Consider the following 15,568-nt stretch of genomic DNA (forward strand, 5'->3'; position numbering starts at 1 on the left):
CCATGGGCATCCCCAAGCTTAGGCTCTTGCCACTCCTTGTTCCATAATCCATCAAATCTTTCACCCAAAACTTGAAAACTTCACAACACAAAACTTAACAGAAAATCTCGTGAGCTCCGTTAGCGAAAGAAAACAAAACACCACTTCAAGTTACTGTAATGAACTCATTATTTATTTATATTGGTGTTAAATATACTGTATTACAACTTCTCTATGGTTTATAAACTATTTTACTAGCCATAGATTCATCAAAATAAGCAAACAACACACGAAAAACAGAATCTGTCAAAAACAGAACAGTCTGTAGTAATCTGTAACTAACGCAAACTTCTGGAACTCCAAAAATTCAGAAAAAAATAGGACGACCTAGAAAATTTGTTTATTGATCAGCAGCAATTGGAATCAATATTTTATCACGTTCTGGTGAATTTTAACAATTATTTTTGTGAACAGAAAGTTTCTGGAATTTTCAGCAAGATCAAATAACTATCATCCAAGAAGATCCTATAGATTAAACTTGGCACAAACACTAATTAAAACATAAAAACACATCTAACCAGGGACTAGATCAAATATTTATTCCTAAACAGAAGCAAAAAGCAAAAAACTAAAAATAAAATTGGGTTGCCTCCCAACAAGCGCTATCGTTTAACGCCCCTAGCTAGGCATAAAAGCAAGGATAGATCTAGGTATTGCCATCTTTGGTAGGCAATTCTTTAATGAGACATCTATCACCCTTAGGATTTTCTTTCTTTTTATTAATTATCAAACTTCTAGGCACAAAATTGAAAAATTCATTTGTAACAAATGGTTCCTTAATGGTAGCAAAAAGATTGGGATGAATACTTATAGATTTGAGGTCCGCAGTTTCCTTACTAGAGGATTCACCCTTATTTTTAGGAACATACATAAGCTTGGCAATTTTAGTTGGAGGACTTGGAGTATTCTTTACGGAAGAAAAAGCGGTTCCCAAGTTGGTAATGATACCCTCAAGTTTATCGATTCTAGTGGAATCCTGATTTATTCTTTCATTAACTATGGGTTCCTTCTCCTTAATATTTTTCAAAGTGACTCCTACTTTAGATCCATATTGGGTAATTTGGTTGTGGATCTTTTTATCCAAATTTTCAATTAACTCTATAGTAGCAACTTTATTTTCAATAATTTCAAGTCTTTGCATTACATGCTCCAAAGTTAACATAGTTCCATTAACCAAAAGAGGGGGTGAGCCAAACAAATCTATCATAGCATTATAAGAATCAAAAGTATGGCTACCCAAGAAATTTCCTTCGGTAATGGTATCAAGGATATATCTGTACCTAGGAGTAGTGCCTACATAAAAATTGCGGAGAAGAACGGAAGTAGATTGCTTCCTGGTAGATCTATTTTGAGCATTGCAAATTCTATACCAAGCGTCTTTTAGATTTTCTCCTTCCCTTCGCTTAAAATTAAGAACTTCATTCTCGGGAGACAACGGAGAAGATAGGGGACTAGCCATAATGACAAGCAAGCAATCCAACACACGAGCAAACAAGAAACACGCCAAAAAAGAGGCGAACAGAAATGTGACGCCCCCGATTCAATCGTACACTAATCATGAACGCAAACGTGTACGATCAAGATCAGGGACTCACGGGAAGATATCACAACACAACTCTAAAACATAAATAAGTCATACAAGCATCATAATACAAGCCAGGGGCCTCGAGGGCTCGAATACAAGTGCTCGATCATAGACGAGTCAGCGGAAGCAACAATATCTGAGTACAGACATAAGTTAAACAAGTTTGCCTTAAGAAGGCTAGCACAAACTGGGATACAGATCAAAAGAGGCGCAGGCCTCCTGCCTGGGATCCTCCTAAACTACTCCTGGTCATCATCAGCGGGCTGCACGTAGTAGTAGGCACCTCTGGTGTAGTAGGAGTCGTCGTCGACGGTGGCGTCTGTCTCCTGGGCTCCAGCATCTGGTTGCGTCAACCAGGTAGAATGAAAAGGGGGGAAAGAGGGAGAAAAGCAACCGTGAGTACTCATCCAAAGTACTCGCAAGAAAGGAGCTACACTACATACGCATGGGTATATGTGTAAAGGGCCATATCGGTGGATTGAACTGCAGAATGCCAGAATAAGAGGGGGATAGCTAATCTTGTCGAAGACTACGCTTATAGCAGCCTTCATCTTGCAGCATGTAGAAGAGAGTAGATTGAAGTCCTCCAAGTAGCATCGCATAGCGTAATCCTACCCGGCGATCCCCTCCTCGTCGCCCTGTTAGAGAGCGATCACCGGGTTGTATCTGGCACTTGGAAGGGTGTGTTTTATTAAGTATCCAGTTCTAGTTGTCATAAGGTCAAGGTACAACTCCGGGTCGTCCTTTTACCGAGGGACACGGCTATTCGAATAGATAAACTTCCCTGCAGGGGTGCACCACATAACCCAACACGCTCGATCCCATTTGGCCGGACACACTTTTCTGAGTCATGCCCGGCCGCGGAAGATCAACACGTCGCAGCCCCACCTAGGCTCAACAGAGAGGTGAGCACGCCGGTCTAAATCCTACGCGCAGGGGTCTGGGCCCATCGCCCATTGCACACCTGCATGTTGCGTACACGGCCGGAAGCAGACCTAGCCTAGCAGGCGTTCCGGTCCAATCCGGCGCGCGTCGCTCCGTCGCTGACGTCAAGAAGAGCTTCGGCTGATACCACGACGTCGAGTGCCCATAACTGTTCCTGCGTAGTTGGTTAGTGCGTATAGACCAAATGGCCAGACTCAGATCAAATACCAAGATCTCGTTAAGCGTGTTAATTATCCGCGAACGCCGACCAGGGCCAGGCCCACCTCTCTCCTAGGTGGTCTCAACCTGCCCTGTTGCTCCGCCACAAAGCAACAGTCGGGGGCTGTCAGGAACCCAGGCCCACCTCTACCGGGATGGAGCCACCTGTCCTTTCAGCCCCCTCATCAGAATCACTTGCGGGTACTCAACGAGCCGACCCGACTTTAGTCACCACATGTATCATGTATAAAGTATATAAGTATATACCTGTGATCACCTCCCAGGTGATCACGGCCCGATAGTATAGCACAGCAGACGGACCAGAATGTAGGGCCACTGATGGAAAACTAGCATCCTATACTAAGCATGTAGGATCGCAGGTAAAGGTAACAACAGTAGTGGCAAAGACAGGCTATGCAGCAGAATAGGATTAACGGAAAGCAGTAACATGCTACACTACTCTAATGCAAGAGTATAGAGAAGAATAGGCGATATCTGATGATCAAGGGGGGGCTTGCCTGGTTGCTCTGGCAAGGAGGGGTCATCGTCGACGTAGTCGATCACAGGGGCGGCATCGGTCTCGGGGTCTACCGAAGAGAATAGGGGGAAGAAACAGTAAATGCAAAGCAAAACAGATGCATGACAGGCAATAAGCAGCGCTAGGGATGCTCTAATGTAATACTACGGATACCGGCGAAGGGGGAAACATCCGGGAAAGTTTTCCGAAAGTCCAGCATTTTCGGACAGATGAAACAGAGGGGAAAAGTGCAGGTTCGTTATGCTAGGGGTGTGTGACAGACGAACAGACTGCGTATTCGGATTCGTCTCGTCGTTCTGAGCAACTTTTATGTATAAACCTTTTTCATCCGAGTTACGGATTATTTTCTATGAATTTCTAAAGTTTTATCAATATTCTAGATTTTTTAAATTACTTTTAATGCGAGTTGACCAAGTCAAAATGACTAGTCAAAAGGAGAGCTATGGCCCACATGTCATGGACTATTTACCTAAACAATTAAATAAACCTAACTTATTTAATGGGGCCTACATGTCATCTACTACTAGACTAACTTACCACTAAATTAATTTCCTATCTAAACTAGTCCTAGGTAATCCTAGCCTAATTAAACCAGGGGTCGGCCGATGGCACAAACCAGCCGTGGCTGTGCACACATACGCAAAAACAAACAAGGCCAAGGCCCGGCCATGGCAAGCAGCAGCAGTACCAGGCGGCAGCGGCTGCACTAGCAGCAGAAAGCGGGCGCCCGCAACAGCAGCAACTAAGCAGCGCGCCACGGGAGGCAGTAGCAGCTGCAAGACAAGCAGCGGCATCAGTTCTAGCAGCGGCAACAACATCAGGCAGGGACCAGCGGCATGTGCAGCCGCAGGAGCAGCAGCAAGCAGTAGAGCAACGGCAATGCAGCAACAAAGCATCAGCAGAGTAGCGGCAAAGTAGCAGCCGAGCAGCAGGGACCGCGGCCTCACGTAGGCAGGCGCGGGCGATGCAGGAGCGGCGCGTACGGGGCGTGGCAGTGGGGCGGGGTGAGCGGGCGCGGGCGCGAGCGCCGGCAACGGCGGCCGAAGCACTGGGACGGCGATACGGCGACGAAGCAAAGGGGTAGTAGGGGGAATGGAGGAGCAGCTCACGGGGAGGTCGTAGGCGAGCTCGAGATGGCCGGGGAGGCCCGGTGGTGGAGATCGATGGCGGGGACGTGCGGCGACCGTGGCGGGAAGAAGAGGCGATGGCGAGGCTACGCGGCGTCCTAGCTTGGGCTGGCCCCCGGGGCGGACGAAGGAGAGGGCGGCGCTCCTCCTGGACAACATCCCGCTCGCCGGGGAGGCCAGTGGTCGCGAGCATAGCGACGGCGCATCGACGACATCTCGGGAGCGAGGAAACAGAGAGGGAGAGGACAAGCGAGAGGATAAGTGAGGGCTAGGGGTTTGTCTACAGGGCCGGGAGCGATCTTATCCTCGTCGGGGATGCATCGGATGGTCGACACGGGGGCAAAAACAGCCAGGGCGGCGTGGATGTGCTCCACGCACAGGTTCTCTTCCTACTGTACGTGAGGACGAGGATAAGGGAGAGATGGGCTAGGCCTAGGTACTGTATCACTCGAGCCCAAGTGCATAGTGCACCATTTTCTCTTATTCTATTTCTCCTTTTGCCTTTTGCTACTGGTTCTATTTAAATGCGCTAGCAAAGAATATTTTTTAGCTGTGAAACTTTGCACATAAATCAAACACAACAATTCTAGAAGGCACAAAAAGTTTGGGGTCAGAGGAGTTGTCTAACCATTTTTAGAAATTGAAAAAGCCAATTTTAAATGCTGCTGGCCCACTAAATAATTTCCAGGAGCACTTTCAGAATCTAAAAGAGGTTGGTTCCAACATGACAAATACCTAGAGATTATTTGCCACACTTTGAACATTTTAGTTTTCAGGTTTGGTAAATATGAATTTTTGACTTTAGATTGGATTTGAATTTGAATTTGAATTGTGATTTGGATCAAGTGAAGATTAGCAACAGTAACATGATGACATGGCGCCATTATCAGGGGATTACTGTAGCATGACACTGGGGGTGTTACAAATCTCCTCCACTACAAGAAATCTCGTCCCGAGATTTAAGAGGTGGAGTAAGGAGAGAAGAGTTGGTTATGAAATTCTAACGAATGTTCTTTTTCGTGTTGCTGTCATCGAAGAGGTTGATCCATAACGTTGAAGTCTCCAATTCGTTGCATCAGGGCATCATCATGAAGTCCTCATCCTTTCTTCAGAAACTCCATCGTACTTACGAATAGGGTATAAGGGGAAAATTATAAGGGCGGATGTCTGAAAGGATTGGCATCCGATAATTAGCTCAATGAAGGAGAGTTTAGAAGCACCAGGAAACAAATCGAGAGTGCTATAAGGAGGTTCAACAAGTTTCAACCAGGTAGGCATCAAGCTGATGCCTATAACAGGTGAGGAAGGGGTTCAGAGCAATGAAGAAATAATGTTGTCGCTGATACCGGAATGAATCATGGTAAGGAAGTTAGCTCGTGAAGTACCTACGAAGCCGAGTGCAAGGAATATTTCGGAATCAAGGTTGTACAGGAGAGTCAGGTTTCTATCCTGTGGAATTGTAGGTTATGGGCCCACCATGTGGGTTAAAAGTAGAAAGGGGGCCGATAGCAAGGCATGTCAGAGCATAGACTGTCAGTTATATTGGCAACAACGTTGGTACCAAGGGCGAGGGACGAAGAGAACCATTTTCCTGCTCGTTAAACGAGGCGGACCAATAGGCAAGGTTCTCGTCCATCGGTGGTTACCAGAATGTTGTCAACGGTAGTAATAGGGTCTTGCTGACAGAATTGTACACCGAGGTGTTTACATAAGCAGGTGAATGTTACTGTTTAGATCATATAGACATCAAGATAGGTTAAACCAAACAATGGAAAGGATAATATGATTATCAAATTAAACAGAACAATGGAAAGGAAAAATCTGTTTAAACACATATTTCAGGGGTATATCCTCCCCAAGGACAAACAGAGCAGGATATCCATGACAGGATAGAAGTAGAAAACCATTTAGGTAAGGGGAGAGGAATTTCATGACATTACCCAAACAACAGTGTTTGAATAAGTGATCAAGAAACAGTTAGTATTGCGCCTCCAATGTTCTTAATGAAGTTCGGAGTACCACAATCATGCTTCGGGATAGCATTGACATGGTGTTTCAAGCAAGATTGAATCTGAAGGTCACAAGAAGTACAAAGGAACAATTCCAAGAATGTCAAGGAATGTAAGATATAACCAAAACATGACCAAGTCTGTATTGGCAGGAAGTCAAGGACATTGTCGATGATAACACAATCATAGAGGGGAGAGGATGGTATTTCTCATCATGAATTCGATTGATGTCCTGAAACAGGTCAGTATATTGATGGGGATCACGACAGATTTTGTCGAGGTACTATGAAGAGGCCATCGAACAGCGACCACATCAAGCAAAAGGAATGATGAAGCAAAAGGTCAAATGCGACACAAGCTCGAAAACAAGCTTGTTGTTTGAGGTGAAATGATAAGATGAGGAAGATCGACGTAAGCTTAGCTAGTCGTCGAAAGTTGTGCTCCAAAAAGAAGGACCGGGTAGCACAGTTAAAATTAGCTCGATAATGATATAGCCGATCAGGCTATGAATGACTTGAAGGATTACTAAACTCGTAAGCAACGGAAATAGCTTAGAGTTATTGAATCGGAGTGCGGAATCGATTCACTTATCGGTGTTCTCGAGTGACTAATAACTCGGAACCCGGGGCAATCTGAAATCGCTGAGGAGCAATACTAGATGAAGACTCATAGGGAGCAACACAGTTCTTTGTTATTCTCGAGATACCGGAGGGTAATACTCGAAGGAAGGTCAAGATAGAGGTTGCAAAGATGCATTGATCTGCAGAAGACAAGTGCTTTAACTTGTCCGAGAAATGGAATCAAAGGGGAACAATCATGGTCAAAACCACGGTTGCAAAGGAACAAACATAGTTACCAAATGAACTTATAACAAGGGGATTATTATTATCACAAGAAGCTTCCATGATAAGTTCTACATCGGGTCCATGGGCATGAACACAAGGGTTCAAGGTCGACTCCCACTTCTTCAATGCATAACCTTTCATTCACTCCTCGTTTTCGAAGAAATTGTAGTGCAGAGGGTTTATCTGGCGAAGTACCAGAAGAGTAAGACTCATGAGAACTCTTGGGTTCACACGGATTATGGAAGGCATAAGTTCAACCCATCGGGGCATTTTTACGAATCAATACCACCATCAACCAAGGAAAAGATACGAGTTCAATAGCAGAGTATCGAAGTCAAAGCAGATGATTCAATTTACCGAAGGTATTATGTATCAGGGAAAAACTCACAAGACTTTGGATGTGAAGGTCACTGTCGGATAACAACCCAGCAATGGATCTGGCGGTTCACGATAGAGTTGATGTGTGTATCGGTAATCAATCAGATGAAGAAGGGGATGCAAAGGTATTGGCTTATAGAAACGTCTGAATGATTTGATGCTTGGGTACAAAGGAATTATGATTTCAAGACGAAGGATCAGAAGCAGAGGCTCTGATCAAAAGATGAGTAAGTTGAATAGACTTAGAGGTGTACCCGATCAAATCTGGATTGGGCAAGAACCAGCTCATATCTGGAAGAATGTCTGAGCCGGAAAGAAAATTTCCAAGGATTGATTGATGAGTGCGAGTATTTGCACACATGCTGAATCCATAGGAACAGAATGACAATCACAAAGAATTTCAAAGAATATTGCTAGACATATGGAATTAATCCTAATGCAAGTAGGCAAGGAGAATCAAGAGCAATAAGCTGCAGAGGATTTTGAAAGATCAGAAAGCCTTTTCAGGTATTTGGAAAGCAAATGAACAACTGGGGATGAACGAACCCCGGTTAAGTGAATTATCCGCATTTCGAAAAGAAGCTGCAAAGCACAGGGCATAAAGGATTCTCGGAACAACGGAGAGTACTAGTGGTATCTTGTAATAACAAGAGCAACTAGGGATGAAGGTACAAGCGGCAAGGATGTTATTCGGGGGGGATTATCGATGGTCAGGAATTGCAAGGCAGTTGGCACAGGGTCTCAAGAAACATCAAGGAGTATCCGCAGAATCTTCTGGCGAAGCAAGCGATCATCGATAATGTCGGGGCTCTCCGGGAGGAAGTGGGTACGAGAACCTAATGTCAGAGTTAGTAAAATGTTTAACCCGAATAGAAGAGAGATCAGAATCCCAGAGTATAGACGAGAAGTAAAAGATCATAATACCACCCAATGGCGACGTGGGCCCGTAAGACACACAGCCAATGTTAATAAAAGTTTTTCAGTGACTAGACTCAACTTCGGCCAAGGAGTTAGAAAGGGGGCTACCTACAGGCAGTCGGCTCTGATACCAACTTGTGACACCCCCAATTCAATCGTACACTAATCATGCACGCAAACGTGTACGATCAAGATCAGGGACTCACGGGAAGATATCACAACACAACTCTAAAACATAAATAAGTCATGCAAGCATCATAATACAAGCCAGGGGCCTCGAGGGCTCGAATACAAGTGCTCGATCATAGACGAGTCAGCGGAAGCAACAATATCTGAGTACAGACATAAGTTAAACAAGTTTGCCTTAAGAAGGCTAGCACAAACTGGGATACATCTCGAAAGAGGCGCAGGCCTCCTGCCTGGGATCCTCCTAAACTACTCCTGGTCGTCGTCAGCGGGCTGCACGTAGTAGTAGGCACCTCCGGTGTAGTAGGAGTCGCCATCGACGGTGGCGTCTGTCTCCTGGGCTCCAGCATCTGGTTGCGTCAACCAGGTAGAATGAAAAGGGGGAAAAGAGGGAGAAAAGCAACCGTGAGTACTCATCCAAAGTACTCGCAAGCAAGGAGCTACACTACATACGCATGGGTATATGTGTAAAGGGCCATATCGGTGGATTGAACTGCAGAATGCCAGAATAAGAGGGGGATAGCTAATCCTGTCGAAGACTACGCTTCTGGCAGCCTTCATCTTGCAGCATGTAGAAGAGAGTAGATTGAAGTCCTCCAAGTAGCATCGCATAGAATAATCCTACCCGGCGATCCCCTCCTCGTCGCCCTGTTAGAGAGCGATCACCGGGTTGTATCTGGCACTTGGAAGGGTGTGTTTTATTAAGTATCCAGTTCTAGTTGTCATAAGGTCAAGGTACAACTCCGGGTCGTCCTTTTACCGAGGGACACGGCTATTCGAATAGATAAACTTCCCTGCAGGGGTGCACCACATAACCCAACACGCTCGATCCCATTTGGCCGGACACACTTTTCTGAGTCATGCCCGGCCGCGGAAGATCAACACGTCGCAGCCCCACCTAGGCTCAACAGAGAGGTCAACACGCCTGTCTAAATCCTATGCGCGCAGGGGTCTGGGCCCATCGCCCATTGCACACCTGCACGTTGCGTACGCGGCCGGAAGCAGACCTAGCCTAGCAGGCGTTCCAGTCCAATCCGGCGAGCGCCGCTCCGTCGCTGACGTCAAGAAGAGCTTCGGCTGATACCACGACGTCGAGTGCCCATAACTGTTCCCGCGTAGTTGGTTAGTGCGTATAGACCAAATGGCCAGACTCAGATCAAATACCAAGATCTCGTTAAGTGTGTTAATTATCCGCGAACGCCGACCAGGGCCAGGCCCACCTCTCTCCTAGGTGGTCTCAACCTGCCCTGTCGCTCCGCCACAAAGCAACGGTCGGGGGCCGTCAGGAACCCAGGCCCACCTCTACCGGGATGGAGCCACCTGTCCTTTCAGCCCCCTCATCAGAATCACTTGCGGGTACTCAACGAGCCGACCTGACTTTAGTCACCACATGTATCATGTATAAAGTATATAAGTATATACCCGTGATCACCTCCCAAGTGATCACGGCCCGATAGTATAGCACAGCAGACGGACAAGAATGTAGGGCCACTGATGGAAAACTAGCATCCTATACTAAGCATGTAGGATCGCAGGTAAAGGTAACAACAGTAGTGGCAAAGACAGGCTATGCAGCAGAATAGGATTAACGGAAAGCAGTAACATGCTACACTACTCTAATGCAAGAGTATAGAGAAGAATAGGCGATATCTGGTGATCAAGGGGGGGCTTGCCTGGTTGCTCTGGCAAGGAGGGGTCGTCGTCGACGTAGTCGATCACAGGGGCGGCATCGGTCTCGGGGTCTACCGAAGAGAAGAGGGGGAAGAAACAGTAAATACAGAGCAAACAAATGCATGACAGGCAATAAGCAGTGCTAGGGGTGCTCTAATGTAATACTACGGATACCGGCGAAGGGGGAAACATCCGGGAAAGTTTTCCGAAAGTCCGGCATTTTCGGACAGATGAAACAGAGGGGAAAAGTGCAGGTTCGTTATGCTAGGGGTGTGTGACAGACGAACGGACTGCGTATTCGGATTCGTCTCGTCGTTCTGAGCAACTTTTATGTATAAACCTTTTTCATCCGAGTTACGAATTATTTTCTATGAATTTCTAAAGTTTTATCAATATTCTAGATTTTTTAAATTACTTTTAATGCGAGTTGACCAAGTCAAAATGACTAGTCAAAAGGAGAGCTATGGCCCACATGTCATGGACTATTTACCTAAACAATTAAATAAACCTAACTTATTTAATGGGGCCTACATGTCATCTACTACTAGACTAACTTACCACTAAATTAATTTCCTATCTAAACTAGTCCTAGTTAATCCTAGCCTAATTAAACTAGGGGTCGGCCGATGGCACAAACCATCCGTGGTTGTGCACACATACGCAAAAACACACAAGGCCAAGGCCCGGCCATGGCAAGCAGCAGCAGTACCAGGCGGCAGCGGCTGCACTAGCAGCAGAAAGCGGGCGCCCGCAACAGCAGCGCGCCATGGGAGGTAGTAGCAGCTACAAGACAAGCAGCGGCATCAGTTCTAGCAGCAGCAACAACATCAGGCAGGGAGCAGCGGCATGTGCAGCCGCAGGAGCAGCAGCAAGCAGTAGAGCAACGACAATGCAGCAATAAAGCATCAGCAGAGTAGCGGCAAAGTAGCAGCCGAGCAGCAGGGACCGCGGCCTCACGTAGGTAGGCGCGGGCGATGTAGGAGCAGCGCGTACGGGGCGTGGCAGTGGGGCGGGGTGAGCGGGCGCGGGCGCGAGCGCCGGCCATGGCGGCCGAAGCACTGGGACGGCGATACGGCGACGAAGCAAAGGGGTAGTAGGGGGAATGGAGGAGCAGCTCACGGGGAGGTCGTAGGCGAGCTCGAGATGGCCGGGGAGGCCCGGTGATGGAGATCGATGGCGGGGACGTGCGGCGACCGTGGCGGGAAGAAGAGGCGATGGCGAGGCTACGCGGCGTCCTAGCTTGGGCTGGCCCCCGGGGCGGACGAAGGAGAGGGCGGCGCTCCTCCTGAACAACATCCCGCTCGCCGGGGAGGCCAGTGGTCGCGAGGATAGCGACGGCGCATCGACGACATCTCGGGAGCGAGGAAACAGAGAGGGAGAGGACAAGCGAGAGGATAAGTGAGGGCTAGGGTTTGTCTACAGGGCCGGGAGCGATCTTATCCTCGTCGGGGATGCATCGGATGGTCGACACGGGGGCAAAAACAGCCAGGGCGGCGTGGATGTGCTCCACGCATAGGTTCTCTTCCTACTGTACGTGAGGACGAGGATAAGGGAGAGATGGGCTAGGCCTAGGTACTGTATCACTCGAGCCCAAGTGCATAGTGCACCATTTTCTCTTATTCTATTTCTCCTTTTTCCTTTTGCTACTGGTTCTATTTAAATGAGCTAGCAAAGAATATTTGTTAGCTGTGAAACTTTGCACATAAATCAAAGACAACAATTCTAGAAGGCACAAAAAGTTTGGTGTCAGAGGAGTTGTCTAACCATTTTTAGAAAGTGAAAAGTCCAATTTTAAATGCTGCTGGCCCACTAAATAATTTCCAGGAGCACTTTCGGAATCTAAAAGAGGTTGGTTCCAACATGACAAATACCTAGAGATTATTTGCCACACTTTGAACATTTTAGTTTTCAGGTTTGGCAAATATGAATTTTTGACTTTAGATTGGATTTGAATTTGAATTGTGATTTGGATCAAGTGAAGATTAGCAACAGTAACATGATGAGATGGCGCCATTATCAGGGGATTACTGTAGCATGACACTGGGGGTGTTACAGGAAAAGAGAGGGCGAATAAAACGGCAAGGGTGAAGTGGGGGAGAGGAAAATGAGAGGCAAATGGCAAATAATGTAATGCGGGAGATAAGAGTTTGTGATGGGTACTTGGTATGTTGACTTTTGTGTAGACTCCCCGGCAACGGCGCCAGAAATCCTTCTCGCTACCTCTTGAGCACTGCGTTGGTTTTCCCTTGAAGAGGAAAGGGTGATGCAGTAAAGTAGCGTAAGTATTTCCCTCAGTTTTTTAGAACCAAGGTATCAATCCAGTAGGAGGCCACGCACGAGTCCCTCACACCTACACAAACAAATAAAATCCTCGCAACCAACGCAATAAAGGGGTTGTCAATCCCTTCACAGTCACTTACGAAAGTGAGATCTGATAGATATGATAAGATAATATTTTTGGTATTTTTATGATAAAGATGCAAAGTAAAGAAAGCAAAATAAACGGCACCAGATATAACTTGTTGACGGGAGATTAATATGATGGAAAATAGACCCGGGAGCCATAGGTTTCACTAGTGGCTTCTCTCGAGAGCATAAGTATTACGGTGGGTAAACAAATTACTGTTGAGCAATTGACAGAATTGAGCATAGTTATGAGAATATGAAGGTATGATCATGTATATAGGCATCACGTCCGCGACAAGTAGACCGACTCCTGCCTGCATCTACTACTATTACTCCACACATCGACCGCTATCCAGCATGCATCTAGAGTATTAAGTTCAAAAGAACATAGTAACACTTTAAGTAAGATGACATGATGTAGAGGGATAAACTCATGCAATATGATATAAACCCCATCTTGTTATCCTCGATGGCAACAATACAATACGTGCCTTGCTGCCCCTACTTTCACTGGGAAAGGACACCGCAAGATTGAATCCAAAGCTAAGCACTTCTCCCATTGCAAGAAAGATCAATCTAGTAGGCCAAACCAAACTGATAATTCGAAGAGACTTGCAAAGATAACCAATCATACATAAAAGAATTCAGAGAAGATTCAAATATTGTTCATAGATAAACTTGATCATAAACCCACAATTCATCGGTCTCAACAAACACACCGCAAAAGAAGATTACATCGAATAGATCTCCACAAGAATCGTGGAGAACTTTGTATTGAGATCCAAAGAGAGAGAAGAAGCTATCTAGCTAATAACTATGGACCCGAAGGTCTGAGGTAAACTACTCACACATCATCGGAGAGGCTATGGTGTTGATGTAGAAGCCCTCCGTGATCGATGCCCCCTCCGGTGGAGCTCCGGAAAAGGCCCCAAGATGGGATCTCACGGGTACAGAAGGTTGCAGCGGTGGAATTAGGTTTTTGGCTCCGTATCTGGTAGTTTGGGGGTACGTAGGTATATATAGGAGGAAGAAGTACGTCGGTGGAGCAACGTGGGCCCCACGAGGGTGGAGGGCGCGCCCAGGGGGGTAGGTGCGCCCCCCTACCTCGTGCCTTCCTGGTAGCTTTCTTGACGTAGGTTCCAAGTCCTCTGGATCACGTTCGTTCCGAAAATCACGTTCCCGAAGGTTTCATTCCGTTTGGACTCCGTTTGATATTCTTTTTCTGTGAAACTCTGAAATAGGCAAAAACAGCAATTCTGGGCTGGGCCTCCGGTTAATAGGTTAGTCCCAAAAATAATATAAAAGTGTATAATAAAGCCCATTAATGTCCAAAACAGAATATAATATAGCATGGAACAATCAAAAATTATAGATACGTTGGAGACGTATCAATGACTTATACATGTTCCTATGACTATGAGATTATGCAACTCCCGTTTACCGGAGGAACACTTTGTGTGCTACCAAATGTCACAACGTAACTGGGTGATTATAAAGGTGCTCTACAGGTGTCTCCGAAGGTACTTGTTGGGTTGGCGTATTTCGAGATTAGGATTTGTCACTCCGATTGTCGGAGAGGTATATCTCTGGGCCCACTCGGTAATGCACATCACTATAAGCCTTGCAAGCATTGTAACTAATGAGTTAGTTGTGGGATGATGTATTACGGAACGAGTAAAGAGACTTGCCGGTAACGAGATTGAACTAGGTATTGAGATACCGACGATCGAATCTCGGGCAAGCAACATACCGATGACAAAGGGAGCAACGTATGTTGTTATGCGGTTTGACTGATAAAGATCTTCGTAGAATATGTGGGAGCCAATATGAGCATCCAGGTTCCGCTATTGGTTATTGGCCGGAGACATGTCTCGGTCATGTCCACATAGTTCTCGAACCCGTAGGGTCCGCACGCTTAAAGTTTCGGTGATGATTGTATTATGAGTTTTTGTGTTTTGATGTACCGAAGGTAGTTCGGAGTCCCGGATATGATCACGGACATGACGAGGGGTCTCGAAATGGTCGAGACATAAAGATTGATATATTTGAAGCCTATATTTGGATATCGGAAGTGTTCCGGGTGAAATCGGGATTTTACCGGAGTACTGGGGGTTACCGGAACCCCCCCCCCCGGGGGGGGGGGAAGTAATGGGCATATTGGGCCTTAGTGGAGAAGAGAGAGGGCAGCCAGTAGGTGGCGTGCGGCCCCCCATGCCCCAGTCCGAATTGGACAGGGGAAGGGGGCGGCGCCCCCCCTCTCCTTCCTTCTCTCCACCTCCACCTCCTCCTTCCCCCTTCTCCTACTCCTACTAGGAAAGGAGGAGTCCTACTCCCGGTGGGAGTAGGACTCCCCCCTTGGCGCGCCCTCCCTGGCCGGCCACCTCTCCCCCCTTGCTCCTTTATATACGGGGGCAGGGGCACCTCTAGACACAACAATTGATCTCTTGATCTCTTAGCCGTGTGCGGTGCCCCCCTCCACCATAATCCACATCGATCATATCGTAGCGGTGCTTAGGCGAAGCCCTGCGTCGCAAGCAACATCATCACCGTCATCACACCGTCGTGCTGACGGAACTCTCCCTCAAAGCTCGGCTGGGTCGGAGTTCGAGGGACGTCATCGAGCTGAACGTGTGCTGAACTCGGAGGTGCCGTATGTTCGGTACTCGGATCGGTCAGATCGTGAAGACGTACGACTACATCAACCGCGTTGTGCTAACGCTTCC

The 15,568-nt window shown here is 46.9% G+C and overlaps 1 long non-coding RNA gene across 1 annotated transcript; it reads right to left on the bottom strand.

Moving 5' to 3' along the window:
• Positions 1-328: 328 nt before the first annotated feature.
• On the bottom strand, positions 329-4,690 carry LOC141021209 (uncharacterized). Its single transcript, XR_012181436.1, has 2 exons — positions 4,415-4,690; positions 329-1,964 (listed from the first exon to the last, which is right to left on the bottom strand). It is a non-coding gene; the product is annotated as an uncharacterized lncRNA (long non-coding RNA).
• Positions 4,691-15,568: the final 10,878 nt, after the last annotated feature.

This window comes from Aegilops tauschii, chromosome 4 (genome assembly GCF_002575655.3).
Source record: "Aegilops tauschii subsp. strangulata cultivar AL8/78 chromosome 4, Aet v6.0, whole genome shotgun sequence".
In the NCBI taxonomy this organism is placed as follows: domain Eukaryota; kingdom Viridiplantae; phylum Streptophyta; class Magnoliopsida; order Poales; family Poaceae; genus Aegilops; species Aegilops tauschii.